Source organism: Aethalodelphis obliquidens, unplaced genomic scaffold (assembly GCF_003676395.1).
Source record: "Aethalodelphis obliquidens isolate GAN/ISIS:26980383/991018 unplaced genomic scaffold, ASM367639v1 scaffold63, whole genome shotgun sequence".
Lineage (NCBI taxonomy): Eukaryota > Metazoa > Chordata > Mammalia > Artiodactyla > Delphinidae > Aethalodelphis > Aethalodelphis obliquidens.
Genome location: NW_020838007.1, coordinates 6,102,375 through 6,117,938, shown reverse-complemented (window position 1 = coordinate 6,117,938; position 15,564 = coordinate 6,102,375). Strand labels below are relative to the sequence as shown.

At 43.4% G+C, this 15,564-nt stretch overlaps 1 protein-coding gene across 2 annotated transcripts in view; it reads left to right on the top strand.

Annotated features, from left to right (window-relative positions):
- The window catches only part of PTPRM (protein tyrosine phosphatase receptor type M), a 759,173-nt gene that overhangs the window by 522,544 nt on the left and 221,065 nt on the right, over positions 1–15,564 (top strand). The window lies entirely within an intron of this gene.

The following is a 15,564-nucleotide window of genomic DNA, read 5'->3' as shown; positions in this document are numbered from 1 at the left end:
GACAGCGACGCAGGGCATGGACACATAAGGACAAGAATGGTAGCATGTTGGATGTTACAAGGTTGCCCTGTTTGGCCAGGGGTGGTCAGAGGAGGAGAAAAACAGATATGGCTATAATAAGCAATCTTCACCTCTAATACGTGAAAAATAGGCAGTGTCTTTTGTCTTGTGGAAATGAGTGAAAACTTGCTTAATAATACAATGTTCAGTTTATATAGAAATGATCAACATAAAATATAGACAGCAAGAAGTGAAAAGACAGATTGTCCCTTTTTTATGTAGTTTACAAACAATTATAAACAACAGGGTCCTATGTGTAGCACAGGGAACTGTATTCAATATCCTGTGATAAACCATAATGGAAAAGAATATGAGAAAGAATATGTATATACATGTATAATCGAATCACTGTGCTATACACCTGAAACTAACACAGCATTGTACATCAACTAGACTTCAAGTTAAAAGATTTTTAAAAATGATGGAGTGTGAGTAAGGTTACGGAGGATAGGAGGTGAGGACAGAGGGGTCGGCAAAACCAGGTCTTGGACGTCTTCTCTGGTCATCTAAGGAGCTGGACCTGGTCGTAAAATCCACTGGTGGCATTTAAGCAGGTAGTAATGTGACGTGCTTTTGCTCGCAGAAAGATCACTCTGATGTTAGGGTTGAGGCCAGCAAGGAGAGAAGAAGGCTGGAGTTAGGAAGACCAGCAACTTCAGAAACATAAGGAGCTACGTTGTAGTAGCCGTTTGCAGGCCGATCTGAGGGAGATGACGCAAAATAGAAAGAACCTCCTTGCTGCCGTGGCAGTTCGTGGGGGTATCGTCACTCCCCAGATGTGGAATGTGTAGGAGGTGGGACATGTGGGGCGTGAAGACGGGGAGCTCAGCTCTGCACTTTTTTAAGTTCACTCTTCCTGTAACGTGGAGTAGACATGACCACTGAGCAGTCAGATATGCTGGTGTGGGCCAGGAAGAGTACTTTCCACAGTCAGAGTCATCCATCCACATATGTCCGGCTGAAGCTGGGGCTGGGACGAGGGCACTTAGAGCTACTGTCGAGTCAGAAGGAGGTCAGGGATGAAGGTAAACCCTTGGGTCACAGCAATATTTAAGGGGGGAGTTAATATCCAAATGTGTATACATACATATACATCTTTCCTTGCTTCTTCCTTCGTTTTCTGGTAACTGGTCTAGTTACGCCTTAGGACAACCAGCTGCTCTGTCCCAGCTCATATGTGACAAATGGGTCCCCATCATTTCAGCTACTCCTCCCCACTTGTCATCCATCCTCTCTTCCTTTCTCTTTGCTCACACATCGTTTAATTTCTCTCCATTTTTAAAATCTTTTTTCTTGTGTTGAGAACTTTCACGATCTACTCTCTTAGCAACTTTCAAATATACAGTGCTATAGTGTGGTGTATATATAGTGTTACTAGTATAGTGATATTAACTGTAGTCCCTGAGCTGTACATCCCATCCCCAGGACTTGTTTATCTTATAGCTGGAAGCTTCCTCCTCCTTTTTCATTTCTCATCTCTCTAGCTTTCTTTTCTTTACCCTTCTCTGCTTCTCTAGCTGTCAGTCTCTTTATTTCTTTCTCCCTTCACACCTCTGTTTTTTTTCTTCCTTCTTCTCCGTCATCTCTCATACACTTGTTCCTGGATGTGCTTTTTCTCTCCCCACCTTGGTGTTTATGTAGAGAGCTTAGCTGTAGTACCAGTGGTTGGTACTTTTTTTTTTTTTTTAATATGATCCAGTATAAATTCTAAGCAGCACTAGGCCCTTGTACGCCTGGATATTCAAACTAAACATTTTGGAGAGTTGATTTTTAGCTGTGGGAATGCGTTGGATTTTTGTGTCATCTGGCAAGTTCTCTGTGAGGAATAGCCTGAAACTACAAATCCAGTTGCCCTCGTGACCTTAGCTAAATATTAATTCATCCTCCAAGGGTCTGTTTCTGCAGGATTAATTCATTATTCCACCTTGGGCTCTCAGGCAGTCATGGAGGTTGTGTTATAAATTACGCATTTGAAGAAACTGCCCATGGTAACATGTGGCCTTGATACGACGTTAGACTAAATTCCAATAACTCATATCAAATTTACATGATTATTTACTAGATAATAACCTTAAAAGGGTTATTTTCACAGCATGTGCCACTTGTGTATTTGCTTTTTCTGAAATATAGAATATGTTCCCTTGTAAGGCAAGTTTTCCAACATACTATGCCTCTAAGTACAAAACGTATAAGATTTTGACCTGAACGGTCATGTGGTCCAAACTGTCCTATTTAATAGAAATTCCAAAAACTTCTAATTGTTCAGGGTTTTCTCCCAAAATTTGAGTCTAAATTTTAAAAGTTGTATTTTTAAACAGAACCGTTAAAATATGATAGTAATCATGAATAAGTGGCTGGAGAGTTATTGATACATAACAAGCTACAGTGTTTGGTTAGCAACAGGGAGTTTAGATTTGGAATTCCTAGACCTGTGTTTTAACTAATTTTGTGATTCTGACTTTCTCTGGGCCTTAGTTCCTTCATCTTTAAGTTGAGCAAATTGCACTCCCCGATCTCTGAAGTCCCCCCCAAACTCTCCGGTTTTCTGTTACGCAGCAGCCAATGGTGACACGACTATGCAGTTACTGTCCTGCAAGTGCAGTGGGGGCTCCTTACTCTATCTCACGCTGTAAACATACACAGTTGCTTCTCCAAAGCTTGCTTTGTGCAGCAGATTCAGGTCTTCGTGTGTTGGCCGGTGAGGGGTTCATCTTTTAGCCACGCGTTTCCCATTGTCACACAGGAGGCACTCAGTGGGGAGATGTAATGAGAGAAGGAGGGTGGGCAGGAAAGAGCTGGCTTTCAGTGTAGTGCTAGTCGTGTTTGCTTGTTCGAGCCTGTGCTAATCAAACTTGCAGGCCCACTCCTACCCGGGCCAGACTCTGGGTCACCAATGCGAGCACATGCCATTGGTCATAAGGACATCCTGGGCCCAAGAGAAAGTGTGGGTGAAGCAAATGCATCAGTACTTCTGGAAATACAATTGGAAGTCTGTCTTGCTGGGGAAAAGTCGGTAGTGACCGTCTGGGTGGGTCAGCATGCCAGGCCACGTGGGCCTGAGCTCTTTGGAGGAGGGACAGCAAATTTCACTGGGAGACATTGCCAGTTATTAGCTTAACTAAGATCATGTGGGTGTCTGAAGGCTCAGCCTTCTCTAAAAATTAGTTGCTGGAATAGAACCTGTAAAATCTGTTCAACTCATACTAACTCATGGAATCCTTTCACGCCTAGGCCATAATGGCTGAAAACTGAGATGACCTTCAGTCTTATTTGGCTATAATGTTTTACAAACCTATCACAAATTAGACTAGTTGTTACCTGTTTGTGAATATTAATACATTCAAGCCTTGCCTAGACTAATACAATACAAAACCTGCTTTTCCTTAAAACCTTTTACAAAACCTTTCCGTGTATTTTTATCTTATTCTTTAAGAAAGCAATTTCTTATTACTTTCCCCTTCCCAGAAGTATGTGTTCTTCTGAGGGTGCAGTGTTTTGACGCAGCAAATGTTAAGAAAGGGTGTTGAGATGAATAGCTATGAAATAAGTTTCATGCAGAGTCACATGACAACACACTCTCAAAATTAATATAAAATAAGTTGAGAAGCAGATACTTAGTTTTTATCATTTTCATCCCTGTATAATTAAATTTATTTGTATAAATGAAAATGCCTGCATTTTCAACATTTTTCGTAAGGAATAATTTATCTCAATAACATGTTTGACAGAATTTAGTATACCAGCACCATCTATTTTACCCTGATTAATTATATTTACTATTGTTTCTAAAATTGCTATAGATCTTTTAGAAATTTGAGAACATTTATATCAATTACAGTAATACTTCTGTCTCGGTCATTGTGGTAAATAGAAATTACAGAAGTTGTGACTAAATGGAAATCATTAAAGAGATACACATTCTTGCTGAAAATAGCAAATGTTAGTTACTCTACTTCATGAACACCTGTTATAGGTAAATGTGACCACTTTCATCCTCCAGCACCATACCTCTATCTCCTTCCCATAAAGCATTTTAACAGATGTACATTTTGCAAAAGCAGCCTATATCATTAAACATTTAGCACCTTTCTGTTATATTTTAAAAATACTGGAACTACCAAGATAAAAAAGTTCAATAACATAGGAAGAGTATCTGGAAACATGAAACAGAAAAGATAAGGGAAAAAGTCTGATGAAAGCCCTCTTTTCAAAGAGACGCCTACAGCATGTGAGTGCAGGTAAGTCGACATTAACTATAGTTCCCCCACTAGAGCTGTTGACACTTGACATGGGAAAATTTTTTCCACTGCAGTTAAGTGTGAGTTACATGTGAAAAATGCCTTAAGTCTGGATGCTTTATTCGAAGTCCTATTTCAAAATCACATTTTCTGAAAGTGCATTGAGAAAGTCACCTCTAGACATGTCTTTTTGGTTATTTAGAATATGTATACTTGATATGTAGCTGTGTAAATAATACTACTCAGTAGCTGAGACTTTTCTCCTCGAGCACATGCTTTTGGCATATGTGAAACAGGATACATGTGTTCACAAATAGGTCCAGAAATGCCCTCCTAATCAATCAATCAGCTAGTGTCCTTCAGTTTCCTAGGCGATAACTGAGTGGGCTCCTTGTTCAGCGGTAAATTAAATTGACCTTTTTAAGGGCTCTTCTAACCTGGACTTCATATGGTTACTCTAATAGCTCCCATATTCTGACTGTTTCTGGACTCAATCTAATGGTTTATTTAACTATGTTCTATTCGGGGCTCTCTGGGCCCTCTTTATAAAGAAGATTTTAAAAGGAAGGTGGGGAACATAGGCACCAGTTTTTTTAGTTTATAGGAGGAGGGGGTCAGAGAATGATGAGGGCAGCCAACAGGCTTTAGAATCTCACAGACCTGTGTTCACACCCCAGCTCCTACCTGGTGGCAGCATAGATTTAGGGAAGTCACTTAACCTCTCTGAACTCAGTCTGCAAATGTGAAACGTGACGATAATGATGATGATGATAATGTGTGCGGGGGAAGTATGAAAATCAAGTATGGACATAGCTGGTACTTGATAAATGATAGCCCAGAAGTTCAGAAAGCTGTTCAAGGTCCCGTGGGTATACGCGGCAGAGCCTGGGGTCAATCCAGGAGTGTCTGAGCGTTACCACCCCACTGGTCACAGCAGTAAAGCTCAGAGGTGCCTCTCACTCTGTAAGCCTCAGCTGCTCTTGCTAACCAGTAGCTGGAAACACCAAATAGTCGTCGGCTTGTTGCTGTTTACCCTTGCTGGAAGTCTACAGATATTTCAGACTGCCAGCCTGTTTTAATCTCCTTTTTGAGCTATCATTGGAGAATAGCTAAAAGAAAGCTTTTTCCTCTTCCTCCTTTACAGAAGCGTTTTGTAAATCCTTTCGAGTACATGTGTTCCATGGCATTCTTGGAGCCGGTGGTTTACTTCTGATAATTCGCAGCAGCGAGGATGCTGTGTCCTCGTCTGGTTTAGTGAGTGAGAGAACTTTGTTGAGTTTTATGGTTAAGCCTTCAGCAAGCGAGCTTCTCTCCTTCCTCCTCAGAGACAAACCCTAGATTCAGGGGGCTGTGGAGTGGGCAGCGGCCCCTGGAGACAGAGGCTGACACGGGCTCTGCTGAGCTGTGTGACCCTGGCACGTGGCTGGCTTTCTGTCCCCCAGCTTCCCCAGTAAAATGCCCCGAAGGCATCATAATAGGACTTTCCCATGAGTGTTAGGAGAAGGAAATGAGTGACGACCATTACAGTGCTGGCCCCAATGAATATTAACTGTCAGTACGCATGCTATGCTGCTTTGCCTGGGAGCTGTAGCTGAGGCTAGTCTCAGGTCCATTGCCCACCTTAAAGGCTTTGTTTCCACCCTCAGAGGCCAGGTGGGACCAGGAGCTGATCCTCCTTTGGAGGGGGTCCGACTCTCCTTGCGGAGTCCACGTGGAGAGCATGGGTCTTAGTTGTGAAGGTGGCTGGAAGCACAGCCGCCCGGAGGAGGACAGCTCACAGTCCCCGCAGCCTGAAGCCAGGCCTGGGTAGAGATGCTAGAGCTAAAAGCACGAAGGAAACACTCTTGGGCCAAACTGGCCCAGCGGTATTCCTTGTGCAGAGGCCCCAGCTCCATCTGAGGGTTTTACTCCCTACACAGAAGGAAGCCAAGTGCTGGGGCACCAATACCACTTCCCTCGCAGACTTCCCACTAAGCCCCAAGTTCATCTGAGTAAGCATGACCTTGGCACTCAGTGCAGATTCTTTGGGTACCCGAACCTGTCAGACCCAGACCCGGGCTGGGGCTGTGGTCTGCCTCCCGGGTCAGAACAGAGGACAGCATCAGTCTTTCCCAGGTCCTTAAGAGCATCCTGCATCTATAGGGACTCCCCAAGCCTGCTCTAGCACCTCTCAAGAGGTGTGGACCCTCTTGCCATGTGACCAGACCTGAGCCTGCACACACTGAGCTGGGCTCTCTCCAGCCATCTCAGGGCACAGCTGTCCTACTGATTCCTATTGGAATGACCTGTAACTTTCCAGTACAGCTCGTTTGTATCCTGTATCCGTTAGCACAGCTTATTAAAACATGTTCTTTCACTGTATCATCCCTCTGAAGTTCAAGTCTAAGGGTACCTATAAGGGGCTCAGAGGGGGTTACATATCTACCACTGAGATTGATGGTTCTCCGTGGTTGCTGTCCCGAGATGCTGTGCTGATGTCCCCAGCTCTGTCCCAGGCAGGCTCTTCAGGTTGTAGAGGGTGTCTGTCTCATTCACGTTGACATGACCTCACGTTCTAGTTTGTAGGGTAGGAAACACCCAGAGCATGAAAACCGAGGATGTTTTACGTAGGATGATTGTTTAAACCTGTCGTCTTGGTCAGTGAATCCGAGAATTCAAACTTAACGTTCTCACTCTTTCTAGTTTTGTATTAATGAGTAAAACAGTAATGAAAAATACTTAGACTATAGAAAATATATATATGTTAAAAAAAAAAAAAAAGTAGGCCAATATCTAACCTGACTTCTTTGGGCAAAATTCATGGTCCTTCTTCTTCTAACATAAATCTAAATTTCTTTTTAACAAGGAAAGGAGTTATATCTGGAATCTTTAACTTAGGTTCATTTATAGAAAGTTACATAAAATTAATTTTCAAAGTAGAGAAAGAGGAGCTACTGTGTTAGTAGAGGAATGCTATTTTCTTTTCTTTTCTTTTCTTTTTTTTTTGGCATAGCTCAGCATTGTAAGATGTGATGCCGTGTTAAATAATATATTGACTAATAGGAAAGGCATGTTTTTGCCCAGTGTCCTCACAGACTGTGCCTTTCAAAGGGCATAATGCTTCACTGGAAGGGGTTTTTGTTCTTATTTTCACATATACTGTTTTCCTCTTGGCCCTGCTGTGGTGGAACTAAAGTAAAGCTATTTTTATGGGTTTTACAGCAACAAGTAAAAATTGACTCATTTATTAAATCCAACATCCTTCTATTTGTTTGTAAAAACAACACAAAACCAAAAATTGGCAAAAATGTAGCGCAGGTTATCCTATCTACGAATGGCCAATTTTCTCTCTCCTGCACACGCAGGCATGAACACAGCTTTCTAAAGTTAATTATGTTCCTGAGATGACTTGGAGCACCAGTAACCCAATAGCAGAATTCCAGGGTGGACCTGGGATGTGTTTCTTCCCTGACTCACCTCATCACAGCGCTCAGGCTGCACCTTCCATGCATTCAGCCTCCTGAATTATCCGGGTACCATCTGCCTCTTCTGTTAGATTCTAACATGTTACAGGCTGTGATGTGATCCTTTCGAATTATCTCTGACACCCCAGCACAGTCTTTGCGCCTAGTAGACATGGAGTATATTTAGTATTTAAAGGCAAAAAGCACTCCTTTCATGCAAGCCCTTCAGTACTGCCCTGGACTTTGAATCGCTGTGGCTTTTTATTATTAGGGATTTATAAGTTTTATAATATAAGATGCTTTATTAATTTTTCTGTACTGTAGATTTTCTGGTGGACAGATTCCCTCTTTTGAATAGTATGATTTTTAAAGGTCTGAATAACAATTATTTAAGTTTTTTATTTGATATATTAAAATCATTTAAATGAATAGGAATATATTTAAATTCAGATCTGGCTTAATTAAAAGAAAAATGGGCTCATATCTATCATTTACTTAAATTATCACTTATTTCCAAACCACCTTTGAAACATTTTTTATAATAGTGTACTGCCTTGCATATTTTTCACAAGCAACATCAATCGAGATAGAAATTATTATATTCAAAAAAAGAATAAGAGCCTCAGGATGATGTTTTCTCTATACAATGAGCATCTGCCCTAAATAAATTAAAATATCCAGTTTTTCAGGTCTTCATTTCAGTGGGTTCACAATGGAAATGCTCAGACTTACGTCTTGGTAATTCACGTGGGTCTTCTCATCTCCAGCCCTTCAGCTGCTAATAGCGCTCCCACTGCATCCTTGCACAGCATTGTTCCTCCAAGTGTGCTTGATGAGAATTTATGGTAAACATTGGCTCACTGGCCTTCTGTCAGAAGGAAAACATTAATAGAAACAAAATCAGGAAAAAGCCATTTCCTGAACAGCTTAATGTAAGTGTGGAGTTATCCGGAGCTATCAAAATGTCCTTCATCCTTTTCCCTGATTTATCTAAAAGCCTGGGTTGTGGGTTTGGAGTCAGAAGTCAGTTGTGGAACAATTGGCTGCTCTGCAAAGCAAATCGCTGCATAATTCCTAGGAATGGTTCTTACCTTTACTAAAAGGGAAGGAGGAAAATCCCAGAAATACATTAAGACGGTGGGAACAAAGTGGGACATAGCATTAACTGAAATTCTTCTAGGAATGGTTCTTCCCTTTACTAAAAGGGAAGGAGGAAAATCCCAGAAATACATTAAGACGGTGGGAACAAAGTGGGACATAGCATTAATTGAAATTCTTCTAGGAATGGTTCTTCCCTTTACTAAAAGGGAAGGAGGAAAATCCCAGAAATACATTAAGATGGTGGGAACAAAGTGGGACATAGCATTAACTGAAATTCTTCACTCAGTGGCTGTCATCTGGGAGTGGTATTGTCCCCTTAGGGGACACTGGACATGCATGAGTGTGTCTGCACGGAGAATGGCTTAATTGTATACATCTGTCAGCTGTATAGTTTCATAGTTACAATTGTCAAGGTTTTTCTTTTATAATTTATCCAGGTAGGGTTGACTCAGAGTTCTGGTCTTAAAGTCACAGGAGGTCTAGATTAAGGTCTCAATCAGAACTGCCTACAAGGAGGCCCAGGAGGGCTGACCTGGGGGGGGGCCTGGTGAAGAGCGTGTCTGGAGAAGGCTTGGATGCTCAGGCCCGTTAGGTGTGCCACTATGTCACAGATATTACTGTCCCCTCCCACCCCTGGGGAAGTGAGAAATCTTGATTTCTTTTGTTAAATATTCTAAATTTTTTTAACACTGGCAACTAACCATTTTTTAATGCTTTGTTGGCCAGATGAAATGGGCATCCAGTTGCCAGTTGGTGATTCCTAACTCTATTTTAAGTTAAGCCAAGCAGGAGACATGAAAATAACCCCATTTTAAAATTCCCTTACACGTTTCTGGCTATAGATGATGCTTATGCCAGAAAAAGACAATAGACACTTTCCTTACCCACGTCTTCAGTACCTGAGATGCCCTCAAAATGATGAATAAATGGTTCCTACTTGGAAATCCATGAAATTTAAGCTTCGTTTGTGTTGTCCGTGATGCCGGCAGGTGGTTTGGATCGTGTGCCTCCGGTTCATGGCAAGAGCCCATCCCATCTTTCCGCGCTCAGAATTGCTGTTGACTTCTGTGTCACTAGAGGAGCCTCAGATTGTAACATCTGTTAGAGCGCTTTCACTCAGAAGAGTAACATTAAATTTGTTAAATTCTATTTCTATTCTAATCATCTTCCTGGTCTTTCGAAACAGTTTCCCTAGCATGAGAGAGCCCTAGGCTGCCCCTGAAGTTGAATCCGGCCTCTGTACCCAACACCGAATTAAATCTTGGAGACAGAGTTTTGGTTGAAGTAGAAAACAAAAGTTTTATTGCCTTGCCAGGCAAAGGGGGCCACAGCAGGCTAGTACCCTCAGAACTGTGTGTCCCAGCTTGGAGGGGGTAGTGAGGAGTTTTATAGTAATGGTTCAAAGAGGGCATGGTCAGCTCGTGGACATGCTCCTGATTGGTTAGTGGGGAGATAGGAGTCAGCATCATCAACCTTCTGGTTCCAACCAGTCTGGGGTCTAGTGCTTGTGGACAGTACACCGTTAACTTCTCCCACCTGGTGGGGGTTTCAGTATCTGCAAAAGAGCTCAGAGATGTTGTGTTTCCCTTGCTGGAACCAGGACCCTTCCCCAAGGCTGCACTATTGTTTCCTGACTGCTCCTCCCTTGTCGCTGCATCCCCTCCCTTCCCTGATTAGCAGCTGTTTGAACTGCCCCTTGGAACTCAAGGAAGGTCATGGGGGCTGAATAAAGCCTATTTCCTATAATCAAGAAATAGGGGACACAGAAAGGCTTTTGTGCCCAGGGTCCTGTTCGGTTTCACCCCTGACCATGCTTATCATGGTGGATGGGGTCTCGGGAGGGAAGCCAGGCTCTCCTTCCTAAGGCGGCCTCCTGATGGACTGTGCCCAGCTGACCAAGTCAGAGCCCGGGGGGCTATGGGTTCTCCCGCTGCATAGCCCAGCCGAGGTAAGAGAGCCAGAAAACCTGGGGATCCTGTGAGAACAGGCTCCCTGCTAGCACCATGGCTGTTGATTTTGTTATGCTGAGTTTGAGAAGCAGTAGGACTTGTGTATCTGCCATCATCTGAGAATAAAACGGTAGTGTATTTCCCTGTATACCCTTTACCTCCCACCCCAATACACATACATCTTTACGGCCTGTCTTTAAGAAGGAGAATCCAAATTTAAATAATCTCTGGTGCCCTGAAGTTTTGGAGCTGCGCCAGTGTCCAATCCAAGACCCCACTTGGTCTTGACATCGGACTGCAGTTATGAGACTCTTCTGCTGCCTTTGGCTGCAGTGAATCCTGGAGCCTTCACAGCACATCCAGAGACCTGACCCACAGCCCTGCCCCCTCTGCTCAGCGGGCATCTAGCACTTTCCAAGGAGCCCCCAGGAGCCTCAGAGCCACTCCACGGCTGTGCCACACTCACTCTGGGGCCAGGAACACCCACTTGCATTCCCTGGCAGGAAATTCCTCAATGCCTGAGCTCTACGGCCTTCACTCCCAGAGCAATTTAATTTCCTACTGCCCTAATTGCTGTGCTGGTGCCTGGACTTAAATGGCCCATCCATTTGGATCTCCAAACAGCCTCTGACTCACCCAGAAACTCCTCCCTAAGTTCTAAAATGGCTATTTTTTTAACCTGGAGCTTTGGGGTGCCAGCCTGATTCTGTAAACCCTGCATAACTCTAGATCAAGTCTGGTTTATTGAACGCCCCTCACGTGGTGACATGCCCATCATTGTGTCAGCGTGAGGTCCAGGCTCTGTCTGTCACCCCATCCTGAGCCCCTGCCATCCCCGGCTGATACCCAGGTTGGTAGTGATAAGTGTCCAGGGAAGCCTTCCAAGCACAGAGCTGCTGACAGTATTTTAACGAAGGAAAGCAACAGAAATAAATGGTTCATTCCCATTCTGCATACATTTTTACTTTTATGATCTACACTGATAGAACAACAATGACAACAAAATTTAACTGAAGTTGTAAGTCGCAGAGTTAGAATGATGATTCACTATATGAACAGAGAAACCGACTCTAGGAAGAATGTGGTTGATTAATCAGCTTTGTTAACAAGTTCACAGTTTCAAAGGTCAAAATTATAGCCCTGATGACGTACAGCGCGACACTCTTCACTGATGTTCAGGTCCTTTTCCTAACACAGAGCATCAGGGGGCATCCCCGACAATTATTTTAATACCATGTGTTCTATGACTTATAAAATTTTGGATTCTTAAAATATCTTCTAATTACTCTCCTGACTAGTGCATTAGCCTCAGCGTTTTTTAGTTTAGACTTAGGGCACTCGGCAATCATTTCCCTTTCACTGTGACACTGCTAATTTTGATGATAGTATGTGAAGAACCTACAACAATTAAGCTGGAGCTCTGAACAAATAACAAATCTTGTTAAGCTAAGGAAAAGGAAATAACCATAATGAGAGATCCATAAGCTACGAGAGAAACTGAGTTGGTTATAGAAAGACAAATTAAAGTAGATTTTTGGATTCTAAATTATTGTTGATTATGATAGCTTGAGGGACTCCCTGGAAGAGAATGGATTAGTCCACAAGTCTCTCCCAAGTTAATTTCGTGATTTGGCAAAACACAGCTTGTGAAATTTATTTCTCTGGCCACATGCAATCCCTTTTTAAATATGCATGAAAGGAGAAGCATACTGAACCGGGACCCAGAGATGCAGCCTTACTGTTTTTATTGACAAAAATGTCTTTCTACGTATATACCACAAAGAATTGAAAGCAGGGACTTGAACAGATGTTTATGCACCCTCATTCATAGCAGCATTATTCACAATAACCAAAAGGTGGAAACAATCCAAATGTCCATCAACAGATGAATGGACAAACAAAATCTGGTGCGTCCATACAATGGAATAGTATTCGGCCTTAAAAAAGGAAGGACCGTCTGGCACCTGCTACAGCATGGATAAACCTTGAGGCCATTATGCCAAGCGAGCTAAGCCAGACAGAAAATCACAAGTATTGTATGATTCTACCTCTGTGAGGTACCTAGGGTCGTCAAATTCATAGATACACAAGTAAACTAATGGTGAGCAGGAACTGGGGAGAGGAAAGAATGAGGATAGTGTGTAATGGGTGCCAGTGTTTCAGTTTAGGAAGATGAAAAAGTTCTAGAAATGGATGGTGGTGACGGTTGCCCACAATGTGAATGTACTTGTTGATGAAAACTTAATTAACTATCAAGTTAAGAAGAAAAAAGGGAATTTTATTCAAGCCAAACGGAGGATTATAACCTGGGAAGCAGATTCTCAGAAAGCTGAGAGCTGTTCCACCTGTTAGAAGTCAAAGGCGCAGTCATATACGTTTTTGAGACAAAGGATCGTCCATCTAAGTGACATCCTGATATATTACACAAAGTTCACCAAGGATACGTAGTCCAGGTAGGCACGGGCAAAGCGAGCAGCAAGTCGCCATGACCCCCTACGGAGCTGGGAAAGCACACAATGCTTTTAAGTTACATTTGCTACCGTGAGAAGAAAGAAAAAAAAATTGGTATTTACTGTTGAGCAGGTCTTCCCATCTTTGAGGAGCTCTGATTAATGTGTATGAGAGATGCACATTGCACATTAGGGAGGGAGAAGGCGCAAAACAAACACAGAGAGAGAATTTTATGTTTAATTTTTTTCTTGTCTTGCCTTAAAATATAAATTTTATTTCATCATACTTAATGCCACTGAGCTCTACACTTAAAAATGGTTGTTAGTAAATTCTGTGTTATGTAGATTTCACTACAATTCTTTTAATGGTTTAATATTGGTAGACAAAGGATGTTTAGACAGGTTTTGAAGTACTGCCCTCACCATTCTAACCAGCAGTCAGCCCCGGAGCATTAGGCCAGCCTTGGTACGGGGGGCCGGGTGTATGAGGGAGCGTCTGCCTTTTGAACTCTCAGGCCTGGGCTGCTGGGAGGGTTGCTTTGCCGAGCTCACAGCAGGAGAAAACTGATGCAATTGTGCGTGTTTACCTGGGGTTAGGAAAGCTCCAGAAAGACATCCAGCCACATTCAGAGCACGCAGCCCGGAGTATTCCTGCATCGTTACTGACAACGGTGAAAGGAAGCCAAATTGCCTTCGAAAAGCACCTCCTGAATTGTCACCTTAATACCCCCCAAAGCCAAGCAGGACGGCCATCAACCTGGAACCAGCCGGAACACATGTGCCCAGATTCCTGGGGAGGCACAGGGTATTTCAGTCATAAGTGAAGAAAACAATGTGCCCTGTGCCTTATTTTAAGCCACCAGAGAGTGGAATGTGGGTAGTGCTGGCGGAGGCTCTCAACAGCTGTCAGTTTTTTATTTTCTTTACTAGTAACAGCAACTCTGCACAGATCACCTACAAACAGAATATGAGTGTGTCTAGCATTCTAGAAGCTCACAGCACTTCAGATCCAATCCACATCACTCCCTAGTGCAGGCCTCAGAATTTGTGCACTTTCAGCCTTACGGCTTTGATTAAAAAGCAGAAAACAAATAGAAAATAAATCCCGTACGTGCTGCCTAGAACGTAGGGCTGGGGCTCCTCTCATTCCATGGGTGGGTCCTGAGTCGGTCTCTGGTTTCCTGTTTCTAAGCAGACTTGCTGTCTCTGAGTTGATTGGAAGCCCTCTGAGGGCAGGATCGCTGAGTGAGTGAATAGACAGCAGGTCCTGCCAACATGACCCCTGGGCACTCTTCCCACCGCGTGGCCCCCTGCCCCCTGCCGGCTCCTCACAGAGGCGTAGCTGACTCCAGACTACCTGCTTCAAGTCATGACCAGGCAAGGAACAAGTCCTGGTCTTGCGCTCCTCTTCCTGCAAAACCCTGTCCCTGAACTGCAGCCTCCTTTTTGTGACTGGAGTCACGTGAAGACAACGGTACCCCCAGAATGGAATTCTGTGTGACTACCCTACCTTGAGGCACCACATTTTTGTATATATTATGTATGTCATCTGTAGGAGACTTCTTACAGGGCCCATCCTTCCTCCAAACAAGTTTATTGACCCAGTGAGTTGATAATGACCCAAAAAAGGATACAAGGGGCTTCCCTGGTGGCGCAGTGGATGGGAGTCCGCCTGCCGATGCAGGGGACACAGGTTCGTGCCCCGGTCCAGGAAGATCCCACATGCCGCGGAGCAGCTGGGCCCGTGAGCCATGGACGCTGAGCCTGTGCGTCCGGAGCCTGTGCTCCGCAACGGGAGAGGCCACAACAGTGAGAGGCCCATGTACCGCAAAAAAAAAAAAAAAGGATACAAGCAAGATTTACCTTGAGAAATCTGAATTACTAAACATCCACAAGTGAACATGAGTTGGCTTTTCTCAATAGTCATTCCATCTGTGTTAGTTGTTACTTATTTAATAGTGATGGTGATGATGATGTTGATAGCCAATAAAAATTCAGCATCTGCTTCAGACTAGGCACCATTACAAGTTTTTATGAGTGTTATCACAGTTAGGCCTTGTAGCAACACAGAGACAAGTAAATTGTTTAAAGTCACACAGACCGTAAGCGACAGAAGCAGAGGTAAAGCCACGCCACCTGTCTCCAGAGCTCCATTCTGAGCAGTTCTGGCCCTTTAGTTGAAATGAAACAGACATAGAAAAAAGACGGACACAATACCTACCCGTGGAAAAGAAGCCACAGGAAAGTCCCATGACCTATATTGTAACCAGCATTCCCATATTTCTCATCCCAGTCATTTGGTGAGAGAAGAAAATTGTGCCCC